At 54.1% G+C, this 17,313-nt stretch overlaps 1 protein-coding gene across 6 annotated transcripts in view; it reads right to left on the bottom strand.

Annotated features, from left to right (window-relative positions):
• The window catches only part of DAAM2 (dishevelled associated activator of morphogenesis 2), a 115,394-nt gene that overhangs the window by 54,212 nt on the left and 43,869 nt on the right, over positions 1 to 17,313 (bottom strand). For 2 of the 6 annotated variants that reach the window (XM_062186060.1, XM_062186062.1), the window contains exon 1: positions 7,299 to 7,689. The exons of 3 other annotated variants lie outside the window; for them this stretch is intronic. The gene's annotated coding sequence lies outside the window, so the exon portion shown is untranslated. Of the gene's footprint in view, positions 1 to 7,298; positions 7,691 to 17,313 lie in introns of those variants that run through there. One more of the 6 variants, XM_062186056.1, reaches the window with a different exon arrangement.

Raw genomic sequence — 17,313 nt, 5'->3', positions numbered from 1 at the left:
TCCTGTCTGACCGGTAAAATTGGGAAGACCAGGCCCTCAACCCAGGGATTCTACGTGTAATAGTATCACACTTCCCACGCATCAAGCACCATGCTCTAGCTTCATCTGGAGCTTCCGCCTCCCCGTTTTACAGATGGGGACACCTGAGGCTCAGCAAGGTGCTTGCTGGGAGCCTAGGACTCAACAGGTCTTCAGCTGTGCTGCCCCCACTCAGCCTGTCTGTCTCAGAGGCTACTGGGAGCGATGGCCATGGCTCATCAGGACAAGAAACACATCTGTCCAGCTCCCAGACAGGGCTCAGGCTCTGTGGTCGGTGCAGCCCCATCCTGTGACTGCCCCGGCAGGAAGCTCCCTCCTCCAGCGCTCCCCACCCCGGGAGGCAGGGCTCTGGACCCTCTGAGGTTGAAACTTGCAGGGTGAGCCTCAGAAAGGGCTGGGATGGGGGCGGGGAGCACTTTCAAAAACCCAGCAAGCTCTTTCCAGGACTCAGGGAGCTATTTTTAGCAGCCGCCTAAATTATGGCTTCCCCCCTGTGCTCTGGGAATGGCAAAGAAAGCAAAAGTAAACTCTCTCAGCCCCGGAGCCCCTGTGTGCAGGCCGGCGGGTGTGAGACCAGGAGAGGAGCCGCTGTGGCACGGAGGAGAGGGAAGGAGTGGAGGGGTTCCCAGCTGGGATAGCAAAGCCAAAAGGCTCTCACAGTGCCTGTGGGGGACGGTGGGAGCCGCAGATTCTTCTGCTGGTTTTCTCATGGTGAGGGATGCTAAAGGGAAGAAGGGTGCTTTGTCTTCTTGGGGCAGGTGGTCATCTTCCAAGGCCATGGTCAAGCACTCATCCCCCTCCCCTCTGCCCCGAGCCCTAAGGGACTCCTTCAAACAAAGCAGTTTCCTGGGTACTTCAGATACAGTAGGCATCAGACCATGCTCACCAAGTGCACAGCCTTTCTAGGGAGCCGTGGCACAACCAACCAGAATGTGAAGGTGGGGAAGGGGTCAGCTCCCAGCTCTGGGCCCGAGAGAGGGGAGGGTGACTTCTGGCTGGAGTCACTGGGAGCCATCACCAACACAGGGACATCAAAGCTGGACCTCAGGGGAAGAAAGGAAGTTGGCACCACCAGTGAGGGCCCCAGAAAGTGTTCTTAACAAAGGCTGTGCCTGGATGAGGACCTGGCCCCAGCCGAAGCCCAAGGTGAGCGGATGGGGCAGGGAGGGGTGGCTAAGGGAAGTGGCTCTTCCAGGCAGCAGTGAGAAGCAAGGCTCAGGGTGGGGGCTCAGCTTGCAGTGCTGAGCCAAGGAGCTGGGAGCCCCCTGGAGACCAGGCGGCTGGCTGATGGCTGTTGAGTTTGTTGGCGGAGAATTAGGGATTTTGTGATGTGCAATCAGAGTAGGGACCCAAACAGACCTTCCTGGAACACTACATGGGGTGGATCACAGGGTGGGGAAGAGGCAGGGGACAACTCTGACTGTGTGGCTACAACTTAATGAGACCCTCAACTGCCCCAAACAGAGAGGAAGGGCCGGATACCAGAGATGACAGAGGGGCGTGCGTGCCAGCACGAGTGTGAGTGGCTGACGGCGCCTTGGCCGGACACGTCCTGGGTGCAGAAGACAGGGGCTTGGGCCCAGAACGATGGAAGTGGTGGGAAGCTCTCGGGGCAATGGCTGTGAAGTCGTAAAGAAGGAATTTCAACAACCTCTGCTACCCATGAAAGCCATTGGGTCTGGGAGTGCGCCCTGCACAGGACAACCCGTCCACTCACCCTCTTCTGCTTCCAGAAGCCAGGCCCCTCCCCCGCTCCCACGGATGGGGCTGTGTTTACTGAAGCAGTGCAAAGAAATAGCCTGCAGCTTTTTTCCATGGAAGGGGGTGGTTCTCCCACCAGAGAGCCCCACAGTGCAAACAGCTCAGCATCAATGCACAACCCAGGACCGGAGAAGCCCCTGCTGGCCCCTCCTCCCGGCCCTCTCCCCACAGGGCCTCAGGACAAAGGCATTCTGTCACTCACACGCTCAGGACACCCGGAGATAACGTCAAGGCGAGTCCATCCTGGGAGCCCTGAGCTGAGTCTTCTCCTGCACATGGTGCCCTCTCAGCATCCTATGTCCACATCGAACAAGGGACGCTGTGTGCCCCAGGGCCTGGCATGGAACACAGGTACACTTGCTCTAAGAGTGGGAAGACTGGGGGAGGGCAGGCATGGGAGCTGGGCTGTCTCCTAGAAGACAAACCTGGTTGGAAAATGGAGACCCAAGGTGACCCACGACCTCCTCCCCAACACTGGCCATACAGTCTCATCCACTCATTCTACTAAGTGTGTGGGGCACAGAGTACCAGCTGAGACCTGGAAAACACAGTTAGCTAGAGTCCAGTCTGGTGTGGGAGGGAGGCAGAGAGATAAACATGCAGCAACGTGGGCATGGTGGAGCTAAGGGAAGCTTGAGTCTGCAAACATTCACAGAACTGTAGCCCAGGGCGGGTTCTGACCCCCCGACCCCCCACTCATACAGTCTAGAGGGGGCATCGTAGAGGGCAATAATCAGAAGCTACTGAAGATTCATGATCAGAGGGGCTTCCCAGGGTTGGGTTACTGATGTTCCCACCACCAATATTAAAAAATAAGAATGGGCTTGTGGGCAATGGTTGATGACAGAGAGGGAGACAGACATATAAACACACACATATTTGATAGCCTGAAGCACTTACCTTCACACTGTGAGGGGATTTTTCTTATGCTTTTCTGGAATTTTTCCAAATTTTCTATTGTGGGAATTTATTATTTTCACCAAAAAATATTATTTTTTAACAAAAAGAAGGGGCCCTAGACAAAGAATGGAGACACTCAGGACTGAAGCCGGTTCTGCTCTAAGGGCCTATCCGGATGACTGCGGACAAGACAAGACAGTTTCTCCGGGCCTTCTCTGTAGGTCGAATCACACGTTCTCTGGAGTTTCTTCCAGTCCTGACCCTAGCACCTGTCCACAAAGCACAAGAGGCGTTCAACGGTTCTTGAACTGAATCATAGCCCATGAGTTCTGTTAGTGCTCCATGTTGTCATCTGTTCACTTTTTCATTCATTCCATCACCACTGTTTTTTTTTTTTTTTTTTTTTTTAGCAGTTGCTCTGTGCCTGGCACTGCTCTTAAGGAGAAACACAGACCATTCCTCCCTCTCACAGCTTCGGGGTCCCAAACTCCAGATCCCCACGAACTGCTCCTTGCCTCGCATCCCTAATGCCCCACCTGATAATGATGCTGGCTACCTTGGACTGCTTGCAAACACCAACCTGCTGACTGGTCTGGTGCCATAGGACCTCATGCTGAGACCATGCCGCCCTTCCACCCTCCCAGCCGTCCTGCAAAGGGCTCTTACAAGAACATTTCCAGGAGAACCTGGATTCGACATCCCTTGGGTCAGCATCTCTCAAGGGTTCCCCCCAGTTTGGTGGGACTCACAAATTCCAAGCCCGGAAGTCCCATCTACAACCTAAGACTCCGCAAGGACATAGAAGACCTGGAACTCGCCCACTCTGCTGTCAGCAGGAATGGAAAATGGCACGGCTATTCCAGAAAGCAGTTTGGCAGTTTCTGTGTCTGCAGGTGACCCAACTCTTCTACTCCTAGGCATTTACCCAAGGGCAGTAGATGATACATCCACACAAACACTTGTTCAGGAATGTTCTCAGCAGCTTTACATGGACCAGTTCCCAGAGCCCATTGATCGGGTCCACAACCTGTGCATTCACACAGTGGAATACTACTCATCAAGGAGGGACAGCCTATTGTTCCTTGCCACTTGCAAGTGGATCTCAAAATAATTAGGCTGAGTGGAAGGAGCCAGAGGGCAGAGTCTTGACTGTGTGATCCCATTGGCCTAACGTTGCTTGGAAATGCAAACTGATATTCAGTGACTAGAAGCACATGGGCATTCACCTGTGGGGGGTGTGGCAGGTGCACATCCAAGGGTGCATTATGAACAGGCAAAGTGGAACTCTGAGAGATGATGGACACACTCATTATCTTGACTGTGGGGATGGTTTCCAGGAGCAAAGACAACAAAGCGTGCACTTTCTTCTTGTGAAGTTTATTGTATGCTGATTATACCTCAGCGTAGCTGTTTAGAAATAAACAACTCTAGGCCGGCGCCGTGGCTCAACAGGCTAATCCTCCACCTTGCGGCGCCGGCACACCAGGTTCTAGTCCCAGTCGGGGCACCGATCCTGTCCCGGTTGCCTCTCTTCCAGGCCAGCTCTCGGCTGTGGCCAGGGAGTGCAGTGGAGGATGGCCCAGGTGCTTGGGCCCTGCACCCCATGGGAGACCAGGAGAAGCACCTGGCTCCTGCCATCGGAACAGCGCGGTGCGCCGGCTGCAGCGCGCTACCGCGGCGGCCATTGGAGGGTGAACCAACGGCAAAAGGAAGACCTTTCTCTCTGTCTCTCTCTCACTGTCCACTCTGCCTGTCAAAAAAAAAAAAAAAAAGAAATAAACAACTCTATTCATAGCTTCACAATGTCAACCACCATGGGTCAGGCCACTGCAGCTGGCCACCCTCTAGAAAAGGACAAACGTTTTCTGCTACCCTAGGATTCTGGGAAGACCCCATCTTCCAGTGTTGGGAGATGGAGAGCAAGGACTCTCCTTCCAGGCAGAAGCCTCAGTGGGTCTCCCGTCCCAGGAGGCAGGCTGGTACACAGTGGAGACTGCATGCCTTCACACCTTGCCTCGTGGGCACATGGCATGGCAATGCCCACTCCTGGGGCCTCTGTCAGCCCCAAATGAAGAGCAGGTATCAAGTGGCCAGCACACTGCTGGGCACAGCCCAGGTCCTCCCCTACTCCCGGTCCCTGGCTTCTCATAGCAATAGCCATAGATTAGGGCTTGGTCCACACAAACACAGCAAGAAGCTGAGGGGCTCCTAGGAGTGGACAGGGGAGGGGCTCAGAAGTCTGGAGGAGCAGACGCAGGCAGGAAGCTGGCTCCAGCTGTGTGAATGTCGGTGGGTGTAGCGTGGACGTGACTGCAGCCAAGGCCCCTGTGTGGGTAGGATCAGGGCACTTGCAGGCTGAGTTCAGAGATTCGTGAGAGGCAGAGAAGAGGACAAAGAGGACTGAGAATGGCAGCCAGGAAGAGCAGTCTTGAGGACAAGGCATCAGGAGGGGTGCGGATGGAGTGGGTACATGAGGGAGTCTCTCGATCCCGGGCCCTGGATGGGCAGGTATAGGAAATGCTCACAGACTGCAGGAGAGAGGGAGGCGAGTTAGTGCATGCTGGCAGGCGAGAGGGCTGGGCTCGGGGGGTGCAGAGGTGTGTGTGTGACGTGTGGGGGTGTGTGTGTTGGTGATATGTATGCGTGTGTGGTGTTTCAGCAGAGGTGGCGTGTGTGTGCTGTGTATGTAGGCACTATAGTGACTTGTAGGATGTGTGCATAAGGGGTTTATGGATGTGTGATGTGTGTACATGGTATAGGTGCATGTGTGGGTTATAAATATATAAGTGTGCGGCATTGGCATATTGTATGGGCATAGGTGGTGTGAGTATAGGGATGTTGTGTAAATGGCATATGTGCATGTATGGGGTGTGTATAAATGTATGTATGCTGTATGTGCACTGTGTGTGTGCATAGGTAGTATATGTGTAGAGGTGTATGTAAATGGCATAAGTGCATGTGTGGGCTGTGTACACATGTATGTGTGCTATATATGTCATGAATGTGCCCAGGTGGTATATGTGTAGGGTGTGTATAAATGATGTGTGAATGTACATACATATGTGTGCTGTGCGTCGTGTGTTCATAGGTGGTGTCTGTGTAGATATGTGTAAACAGCATATGTGCACATGTGGAGTATGTATACATATGTGTGCACTGTATGCATGTTGTGTGTGAATGGCATGGGTGGGGGTGCATATATGTGCATCTTTCTCCAAGCAGCAAGACACGAGATTGTACCAAGTTCCAAGGCTAAGCAGAAGACCCAATCAGCTCCCCCAAGCCTGCCAGCAGAGGAAGAGAACAGTGCTGAAGATCAGCCCCATGCCAATCCCAGCGCCCGTCCTTAGTTTCTGGAGGAGTTAGCCAAGCACAATCTTTGGCAAGGTTGCGATGGGGAATGTGCTTGTTTCCCATGAGCCACACCGCAGCCTAGGAGCAGAGCCTCTCCTAGGATGCTTGCGTCATCATGAGCCAGGGCCTGAGCATGCACATCCATCCTCTCGTGCAATCCCATGACAGCCCAGTGACTGGCAAGGACACTGGGGCTCAGGACCAGGACACGATGTCCAAACAAGGGCTCCTGCCTGCACCACACCAGCTCATTGCTGCCCTGCTGCGATTCAGCCGTGTGTGAGTGTGCAAGTCTGCCCTGTGTGTGTGCATGTGTGCAATTCTACCGTGTGCGTGCGCATGTGCAATTCTGCCCTGTGTGTACATGTGCAATCTGCCATGTGTGTGTGCATGTGCAATTCTACCGTGTGCATGCGCATGTGCAATTCTGCCCTGTGTGTGCACATGTGCAAGTCTGCCCTGTGTGTGTGCATGTGCAATTCTACCATGTGCGTGCGCATATGCAATTCTGCCCTGTGTGTGCACATGTACAATTCTACCGTGTGCGTGCGCATGTGCAATCTGCCATGTGTGTGTGCATGTGCAATTCCGCCCTGTGTGTGTGTGCACAGCAGACATTCCTGTGCTTTGTAATTGGGTATCTACTGCCTTGGAACATGCCCTCCCTCTGTCTCTGCTTTTTGAAATGAAAGTGATGTTTTTTTAGCTGTCTTTCTATCACTCCCGAGGTGGAAAAAACAAGTTACTGGCAAGAAGCTATCTTAAACTAGTCTAGGATCCACTACAAACTAAACACCGGACACATTTCTAGAAAGGAGGCTATGAACCTGTGGTTAGAGCTAAGCTGGGCTCGAATGTGCACACTTTTATTTCACGTCATTATCCCAGCATCTTACAAAGAGCAGCATTGTCTCCATTTTTACATCCAGGGAAATTGAGACTCAGAGCGGGTGAACCTCCTGCCCAAGTGGGTGAAGTTCAGAAAACAGGTGAACTCCCACTGACCGACCCACAGCTTCCATACGCATTCCCTTGGCGCAGGACTGCAGCCGCCCTGGGAACAGGAGGTGCTCCCGGCGTGTGCGCCCCATCCCTTCACCTGTGCCCCCACACCCCCACGCCAGCTCCCGGGACAGAAGTCAGCACACCCCCACGCCAGCTCCCGGGACAGAAGTCAGCACCGCACAGAGAAGCCTCGCCTGCCCAGGCCATCTGCAGAGCCGCCCAACTCTGCCCACACTCACTCAGTCACAGCAGCAGTGTCCGGGCCACCTCATCTTCAGAGCCAGCCTCTTGGGTGTGTGAGCTGGGCACACTCACAAGGACCCCCACGTGGCTTCACGCTCCACTGCCGCCGTCTGGAAACACTCAATAAGCTTCCACCAAGAAGCCCCCTGTGTTTTCCTCGTGCCCTGGAGCCCCCAGGTCTTGCAGCTGGTCCCGCCTGTCTCTGCAGCGGCCAGCGCCCACAGTCCTCCCCGGCAAGAACAGCCCAGCCGGCCACTCCCTGTGTGTTTCCAAAAATGTTACCCACAGTCCCTGAATGGTCAGGACTGCACAGAGACTAGTTACTTTAATCTGGGGCAGCTTCCTGCCTGAACACCCTTGATCCACAGCAAAGGATCTGCCCGGCTAGCTTTACCCCACCCACTACTCCTCGGCACACCCCCAGCTCCCTGTGTCCCACTCACTCCTCCCTGAATGCACCATGGCTCAAGGGACTGAAATTCCTTGAGGACATGCACACTTCCGTTTTTATCTCCAACTCAACTCCCTCCCCCACCCCACCCCCAGGGCTCTTTCTGCACACACAGCAGGGACTTCATACATTTTCTGAATTCCTGGCCCTATCAATTATAAGACAGCTCATCAATGGAGTGGCGTTTCATTACGCACACAGAGATTGTATTAAAAGTGAGACGGCCGCAGAGCTGTGAGCTGCTCTGCTTGCTCCCCCCTCTGCACCCAGCCGTCCCCTAGGCAGCTCCCCAACTCCCCCCAGCAGCCTCCCCACCCCTCCAGTCCACCGGAATCCTCCCCAATCGACACATGTTTTGTCTGCTCTCTTTAGAGAACACCCCATTATTCACCGTTTCATAGCACTTCATGATATTCGACTTCTTGGGCTAGTTTGCATATTTTATGCCAAAGAACTTTTCCCCCATCTGGACCCCAAGTCCCACAAGACTAGTTCCTGGCGTTGTGCCATGCGGTCCTCAGCCTCCCAGAGTGAATGACCGAGAACGGCAGCACGGGGCAGAGAGAGTGGAAAGTGGTCGGCTCCCCCGACTCGCTCTTCATGGCAGACCTGCGACCTCAGGCCCTCCAGCCCTTGTTCCTGTGCCCGTGGGTAGAAGGCATCCAGACCGTGGCCACACACCCTCAGGAGGTGTCTCAATGACACTCAGCGAGAGGCGAAGGAATTTGCCTCTGTAAACTCACAGGTTAAATCAGAGCTTCCAGTTCCTTGACAGGGGCGGGCATTTGGTGCGGTAGCTAAGACTCTGCTTGGGACACCCCCATCCCAAACGGGAGTGCCTGCGTTCCAGGCCTGGCTCCACTTCCGCTCCAACTCTCTAATGCACACCCTGGAAGGCAGAAGGCAAGGACTCAAGTACTGGGGTCCCTGCCACCCACACAGGAGACCTGGGTTGAGTTCCAGGCTCCAGGTTTCAGCCTGACCCACCCCCCCCCCCCCCCCAGGCATTTAGGGAGTGAATTGGTGGATGGGGCAATTACCATTTGCCTCTGTCTCTCTGCTTTTCAAATGAATGTTTAAAGTCTTCTTGAGTCCCTGTAAATGTTACACGTGGTACTTCGCTTGTTCTGTGTCCATTTTAAATCTCCCCTCTCCCTACCAACAAGAGGCATCTGGCAAGGAAGAGCTGTGAGACCGCTTCCTCCCCATGCCCTGAGGGATAGCGCCTTCCTCCTAGGGGTATGATTCTCTGGCCGCGGGGTGTAAGCCTGGAGAAGCTAAGATCCCCGCCAGGAACCCAGGCCGCCATGCTGCCAGGCGTCCCCAGGCCCTGGGAGCAGCCCTTGCATGGGGACTCCCCATTTCTAAACCCCCATTTTCAACGCCGACATCCCTGCCAGCTCTCTCCTGATTCTCTCCATGGAAAGGGTCTCCCTCCTCAGTGCTGGGTCTTCGAAGCCCAGGACAGCTCTGCTGCGTGGCCCCTCTTTCCATCCTATCTCCTCGGCAGAGGCCACGTGAAAGCCAATGCACCTGCTCCCAAGGCCCCAAGCTCTCTCCTGCCTCTCTGCCTGGATCTGGAGCCTCTCCCCCTGCCCTTCCCCATTCTGCCTACCACTCACCTGCAAGCCTCACTTCCAGCTGCAGGCTTTCCTGTCCCCTGCCCCCTCCTTAGGGTCCTGGTTTCAGAGCACCTGGGGGCTTTGCTTCTGATCCAGCTCCCTGCTAATGAGCCTGAGAAGGCAGCTGAAGGTGGCCCTAGGACTTGGGCCCTTGCCACCCAATTGGCAGACCTGATGGATTTCCAGGTTCCTGGCTTTGACCCGGCCCAACCCTGGCTGTTGCAACTATATGGGGAGTAAACCAGCAGATAATCTATGATCTCTCCCTCACCCTCTGCCTTTCAAATAAATCTAAACACACAAAATACCAAGAACCCCGGCGCCCAGCACAGCCTGGCACAGAGGACACACTCAGGCTTTGCAAGGTTCGGATCCTTTCCCTCCATCTCCTTATTTCACACGAATTTAGCAACAGTCACTTCAAATTCCTCCAGCTCTGGCTTTCCAACTTCACATCGCTTTGCTGACCACCAGCCCAGGCTGAGGCTGAGGCGGTCCTTCCAGGCTTCCCTGTGCACCCCTCTCCCTCTCAGCTCAAGACCACTCAATAAGCCACCTGCCTGGACCACACCTCTGTGCATCCCGGTCTTCTCTCATTTTATCTCTTGACTTTTCCACCTTCAGCAGAAGATCTCAAAACACAGTGTATCAGAGTCACCAGTGGCTTATGAGAGCTGCAAAGTCTAGGGCCCTGCCCTCATAGATTGAGTCAGTGCATCTGGGGTATGCACCTGAGAACCTGAATTTCAGCAAGCTCCCCAAGTGATCTGGATGCAGGCAGCTCAACTCACACCCAGCCCTCTGCTGTCCTTCCTGTGAACACCAACTTTTGCAAGTCACCTGGCCCCTTTTTTTCCGAATTTCAAAGGCAGAGTTAAAGAGAGAGAGAGAGAGAGAGAGAGAGAGAGAGAGAGAGAGAGAGAGAGAGACATCTTCCATCTGCTGGTTTGCTTTCCAAATAACTGCAACAGCCAGAGCTGGGCCAGGCAGAAGTCAGGAGCCAGGAATTCCATCCTGGTCTCCCACGTGGATGGCAGGGGTCCAAGCAATTGGGCTTTCTCAGGCGCATTAGCAGGGAGCTAGATTGGAAGCAGAGCAGCCAGGACTCAAACTGGTGCTCTGGTAGGAGATGCCAGCATTGCAAGTAGCACCACAATACCAGGCCCAATTCATCCTTTGCTTCTAGAACTGTAAGCCAAGCCCTCAGGTCTCACCCCTGGGTACACAGGGGGAAATCACTGGACATTCTGAAAACTGCCAATGTCTGGACTCCATCCTAAACCAGTTAAAGAGTCTGTACAGGATGGGGAGTTATTAGTGTGAGCAGCTCAATTTCTTTTGGCCTAGTTTTAAAACTAAAAGTCCTGTATCCCAGGAACCGGCCCAGCCCCTGGCTCACTGGGATGCTTGGTCACCCTCCTGGGCCCAGGCACCTGTAAAGTCCCTCCAGGCCAGCTCTGTGAGCAGCCAGCCAGACCCTGGCCTAGTCCCAGGCCAAGAGCTGCCTCTCCCAATCAGCCCCCTGCTCCCTACCTCAGCTCCGGTCTAATCAGCTGCCTTTTTGCTCTCTTTAGCTCTGCTCATCTCCAAAGTTGTCCCTAGAGCAGCAGAAGTCTTCTAGGAACTTGTCTTAAATAGCAACAGCAAGCATGACCCGCATCTACAACTCATCTGTGCTCCTACCATGGACCAGAGCCACCCCGGGTGCCTTCTATGTCCCAATTCAACTCTCCAAACACGTGAGATCATTGTCATTGTGATCCCTTGTGTGACGCATGGAGAAGCTGAGCTCCAAATAGGCTGGGGAAACCAGGCCAGGCCAGACTTAGATTCCGGAGGTGCCCAATTCCAAAGCCCTACTCTTTCCTCAGCTGCACATCCACTGTGGGTCACCACCAAAGACCATCTCTTTCCTGGTCTGAGTGAATCAGTGATGAAAGAGTTAACGGTCAGGCAGGAGCTGCCTGGAATGGCTGGAGGCAGAGCGGTCACTGCCCCAGGGAGGGTGCAGTGCTGCCCAGAGGGGACTTGGCTCAGAATCCAGTGCAGCAATGTTGACTGACCACTGACTAACGGCTGGCTGGAACATGCCATCTCACCAAACTCAACAAGAACTCTGCCAAGGATATGGTGTTGGGGTTTTGTGGGGTTCACCCATAAAAATTCCCTCTTCCTGCTCAAGTTCAGCACCGATTGAGAAACAGACTCATGAACTAGACCGAAAGAGGTCAAAACAGCAGCCATGTTTCTGAGAAAGCTGTTGGAAGTACATGGCATTACATCCCCCTGGTGCCAAAGGGGCTTCCAGAAAATTCTACTCATGAGGGAGGCCAGTTCACACATCCAATCACTGCCACAGGGGGTGACCGTGGACTGCAGGCTCCCTGCCTCACCACCCAGAGCTGGCTGCATGCATCCAGTCTGTAGGTGGCAGATCCAAGACAGGCAGGCCCAGAGCCCAGCTTCTCCCAGCGCCATCAGCCAGAGCTGCCTCGCCTCTGCCATTGAAGATGTGATGGGGAGGGAGCAGCCCAAAGTGAACCACCCACACCCTGTCCCCTAGGGCTGCTCAAGCCTTGAGCCCACCCCCAGAGATGCTAGCTTGGTTTGGGGAGGGAGCCAGGCGCCCATATTTCATCAAAGCTTCTCCTGCTGGCTAAACTGCCAATGTGTTGAGCAGCCACACAGAGAAGGGTTTCTCCTAGAAACAAGAAGCCAGGTGCTGTTAGGAGGCTTTGGATCATTCTCCTGTAGCAACCAGGGCAACAGCTGTTCAGGACACTAGGGACTGTTGCCCTAAGCCCAGAGCTGGTACACAGAAGGGAGAGCACAAGCAATGCTGGTCAACAGACACGCGCCCCCAAATCTGGGCTGCACTTGCAGTTTTTAGCCAGCTTGGAGCCAGAGCAGTGAACGCCGCCATTTGCAAATGTAATATACACCAGCATTTCCTGCCGGGCTTGCTAGCATGCAGATCCGAGTGGGACTCAGAGGCAAGGCTCTGTAGCTGTGAGAACAGGTGAGCATGAGCATTTGGTTGTTTGTTTGCTTGTTTAATTGAAAGGTAGAGAGACAAACAGAGGGAGAGAGATTCCATCTGCTGGTTCACTCCCCAAATGCCCTCCAAGAGCTGGGCCTGGAGTAGGCTGAAGCTGGGAACCAGGAACTCAGTGCAGGTCTCCCACGTGATTGGCAGTGATGCAACTACTAGAGCTGTCATCTGCTGCCTCCCAGGGCGTGCGTTAGCAGGAAGCTGACATCAGGAGCAGAGCCAGGATTCAGATTTGGGAATTCTGATAAGGGATGCAGGAGTCCCACACACCAGCTTTTGGGCGAGGCACGTCACGTCTGGATTCTAGGCATGGCTTTGCCATCACCTAACCTGGCTTACTCAAACTTCATGTGTCAAATGGGATCACAGCAATCATGACCTTGACCTTGTGTGCTTCCTGTGAGTTGAATGAGGACACGCAACGTGCTTAAGGGTGCCCATAGTCAAAGCATGGATAATTTGCAGGTGTTATTGCTGGTGTTGTTAGGGCTGGTTTTTTAGAGAAAGCTAGAGACAGGCTTGGGATGCAGGCAATCTCTTGAAATATTGCACTATTTAATGCACCCATAACATGTGCAGGTATTTCACATTCATCCAATACTTAAAAATTTTGAAAGAATACTGACATAGAACACCACAGTGAGATGGAGCAAAGTCTTAAAGGAGGCAGGGCTGCAAGGGGGCCACAGAGCTGAAGCAGGCAGAGAAGGCAAGAGCTGTGGGCTTGGCTGCAAAGGTGCTGGAATTGGACATCACCCTGAGCAGCACTTCCTCCTCTCCAGGCCTGTACTGTACTTCTCTCCCCTCCCCCCACCACACTCCACATGCCTGTGTCCAGACTCATTCGTTAGAACTGCCCCCACCCCACCCCCACCCTGCCCTGGGGACTCGAGGAATCTGAGCAATGTCTCCAATTCTAAGTGCTGGAGGAAAAGAGGCGAAATCAAAGTGTGTGTGTTGGGGGGGGGGGGGGCCCTCTCTGGAGGCCCAGGCATTTGTAGGACTTCTCACTGCCTCCCAGGCTCCCCCACCCCAAGACGTGGCCAAGACGCGGCCAACCCCCAGCTCACATGCCTCTGCCGTCCGGTTAGGGGCACCCACACCAGCAAGGGCACAGCAGCCTTCCTCCCAACCCCAACCCCAGCCCCTCTCTGCCAATCCATGCCCTTCCCTCTCTTCCTAGCCAGCTCAATGCTCCTCCCCTCAGTCTGCTGAACCCCAACATGACTTCAAGCGCTCCTTGCTCCATCTGTTCAGCCATTCATTCAATCACTCATCCCACAAGTGTTCACTAATCACCCACTGCACGCCCAGGCGCTGTGCCCTGCAGCGGGGATTCTGATATAAACAAAGTAGGGCTCGCGCCCTCTCGCAGGCTAAGGCAGTGAGCACGAGGTTTGGAGTCAGGAGATAGATGCTCATGCAGCCAGAAGAAGAAAACAAGGCCTTTCTCATGTCTAAGCTCCTCCTCTTTGATTTTTATTAATGTTTTATTTACTCAAGGCAGACAGAGAGATTTGCCATCTGCTGGTTTACCCCCTAAGTAGCTGCGACAGCCACGGCTGAGCCAGAAAGGAAGTCAGGAGCTTGGAATGCAATCGGTGTCTCCCACATGGGGAGCAGGGACCCACGTGCTTGGGCTGTTACTTGCTGCCTCCCAGGGTGCAGATTGGCAGGAAGCTGGAATCAAAAGCAGAGCTGATGGGGCAGGTGCTGTGGCAGAGCGGGTTAAGCCTCCACCTGTGGCACTGGCATCCCACGTGGGCGCTGGTTCAAGTCCCAGCTGCTCCACTTCCGATCCAGCCCTTCAGATGGTACACCTGGGAAAGCAGTGGAAGACAATCCAAGTCTTTGGGCCCCTGCACCCAATGGGAGACTAGGAGGAAGCTCCTGGCTCCTGGCTCTGGTCTGGCCATTTGGGGAGTGAACTAGTGGATAGAAGACTTCTGTTTCTCCCACTTTCTAACTCTGCCTTTCAAAATAAGTTAAAAATCTTAAAAACTAAAATAAATAAATAAATAAATAAAAAACCAGAGCTGAGACTTGAACCCAGGAACTTTGATGGGGGATGTGCAGTTGTCTTAACTGCACACCAAATGCCTCCCAGCCATCGCCAAGACACAGCCCAATCTTCCCACTGCGTCTCTTTGTCTTTTTTTTTTTTTTTTACAGGCAGAGTGGATAGTGAGAGAGAGAGAGAAACAGAGAGAAAGGTCTTCCTTTTTGCCGTTGGTTCACCCTCCCGTGGCCGTTGCAGCCGGCACATCTCGCTGATCCGAAGGCAGGAGCCAGGTGCTTCTCCTGGTCTCCCATGCGGGTGCAGGGCCCAAGCACTTGGGCCATCCTCCACTGCACTCCCGGGCCATAGCAGAGAGCTGGCCTGGAAGAGGGGCAACCGGGATAGAATCCGGTGCCCCAACCAGGACTAGAACCCGGTGTGCCGGCGCCGCAAGGCGGAGGATTAATTAGCCTGTTAAGCCACGGCGCCGGCTCCCACTGCGTCTCTTACACACACACGGAACACACAAAGGAAAACACAGCAAATCAGATGAGGACAGCACACTTCATGACACCAGGCCTGCACCTCAGCTCACAGCCTATGTGGCTGTGCCTGACCCTGGAGAGACCCAGAAGAATACGACACATCCCTGGGCACCTCACACTCCCAGTCTCAAGGATGAGAACGCTCATAGACAGCCATAATACCACGTGAGAAGCACACGGCGAGTGTGTGACATCACTTCTAACGACAGCTGGCTCTTGATGAGAACACCAGGGAAGACTTCCTGGAGGAGGCGACACCAGCGCTGTCTGAGAGAGGCTGGACGTCTGAGGTTCAGCCTGTGCATTGTCTTGGTGCTGCACTTCAGGCTCCTTAATCATCTCTCCCTGATGTTGTTCCCTGTCCTGCCCTGATTGCAAATGCTCAGGGCACTGGGGGTTGTGGAAAAATGAATCCATGTGTGCTGTGAGTGTGGCTGCATTTCCCCCTTCCTTTCACTCAGTGTGTACACACCAATAACACCAAGCTGATTGTGTAACAAAAGCTAAAAATAGGAAACAAGAGTCTCCTCTTCCCTACTTCTGTGGCGCTTAGCTCCCCGCCTTGGCCTTCCCGCTCGGCACAACGGAAGGCCCGAGCTGAGTGTCAGATGTTTCACCGTAGAGCTCGGCAGCTGGAATACAGCTCCTGGCGGGCAGACGGAGAAGGGCAGGGCTTTGGCCAACCACAGGACCGAGTCGGGGCTGCCCCAGGCTCGGTCAACAGAGCAGCCACTGGGGAGGTGGGGAGTGGCTGTGCCATCTGCGTTCTGTCCAGCTCAGTCAGCCACACAGTGACAATCATTGTGTGTGAAGCCCAGGGAGAGGGGCCAGCGTGAGGGCATACACGTTAGACCACCACCTGCGAGCTGCAGCCTGAATGCCATCAGAGCACCTGTTGGGGTCCCGGATCCCACCCAGCTTCCTGCTCATGGGCCCCTGCCACCCATGTGGGAGATCTAGATGGAGTTCCTGGCTCCTGACCTCAGCCTGGCCTAACCCTGGCTCTTATGGACACTTGGGGAACAAACCAGTCAGTTGAAGATCTCCCCCCCTCTCTCTGCCTTTCAAATAAAGAAAATAAATCATTAAAAAAAACCTGATTCTTATTTATTTGAAAGCGTTACAGAGAGAGGTAGAGAGAGACAGGTCTTCCATCTGCTGGCTCATTCCCCAGATGGCCGCAACAGCCGGAGCTGTGCTGATCCGAAGGCAGGAGCCAGGAGCTTTTTCCGGGTCTCCCACGTGGGTACAGGGGCCCAAGGACTCGGGCCATCTTCTACTGCTTTCCCAGGCCATAGCAGAGAGCTGGATCAGAAGTGGAGCAGCCAGGTCTCCAACCGGTACCCATATGGGATGCCAGCACCTCAGGCCAGGGCCTTAACCCACTGTGCCACAGCGCCAGCCCCAATCAATCAATTTTTTAAAAAAGAATAGGAATTCAGAGATACAGGCATTCATACACCTGTGGATGGCAGAGAATCTAAAGGCCAGCACACCTTACTCTGATATGGGACACGAGTCCCTGTGACGACGTACCGGGGGTGCCCTCATATTTACCCTGGCTGAGCTGGGGAAAGCCGATGTCCTCTCTGGAGACTTTTATACGTTACTCCAGGGTCACCGAGTGCTGGCTGATAAACTCTGACCCCAGCACTCCCTTCTAAGAAACAGCAAAAGCCTCAGAAACACCGTGCAGGTAGGACAGGTGTCTAGCGGGCAGCAGCTGATGGCTCAGGTGGTTGGGTTCCTGCCACCAACATGAGACACCTGGATTGGGTTCCCAATTCCCAGCCATCGCAGGCATTTGGGGAGTGAACTGGCAGACGGAAGAGCCATCTGCTTGCCTGCCTGCCTACGTGTGTGTGTGTGTGTGCATCTCAAATGACAAATAATCAATACAATTTAAAAATAAATAAATAAACAGGATGGGGTGGAGACTGCGCAAGTTTTAGACTCTGAACTTGGCTTTGCCCCCGCTGAGCTGTGAGACCGCGAGGAAGCCGACTGGCTTCTTTGCAGACCAGAGCAGGGCAGTACAGCGGTGAGAGTGGCCAGAAGTCAGGACCAAGCCAACAGGCCACGGAGCACATCACGTGGCAGCCACATAAAATAGTTTCCAGTGGGCTTGCTTCTGGGAATTCCAGGTGATTCGCGTCTTTCTTTTCCTCTCTTGCTGCATTTTTCCACAATCAGACCTCATTTTCCCTGGGATAAGAGATGGATAACCCCCAAGGGCAAGCAGTCGAGCGTGCCAAGAGTGCTCCACGGGAGGTAAGCTTGTTTCTCTGCTCAGGAAGAGCACCAGAAACCCTCAAGAGCCCTGGGAGGGAAAGGAAACCACA

The sequence above is a fragment of the Lepus europaeus genome, chromosome 3 (assembly GCF_033115175.1).
Source record: "Lepus europaeus isolate LE1 chromosome 3, mLepTim1.pri, whole genome shotgun sequence".
Classification (NCBI taxonomy): Eukaryota; Metazoa; Chordata; class Mammalia; order Lagomorpha; family Leporidae; genus Lepus; species Lepus europaeus.
This window is presented reverse-complemented; position numbering and strand designations above follow the sequence as displayed.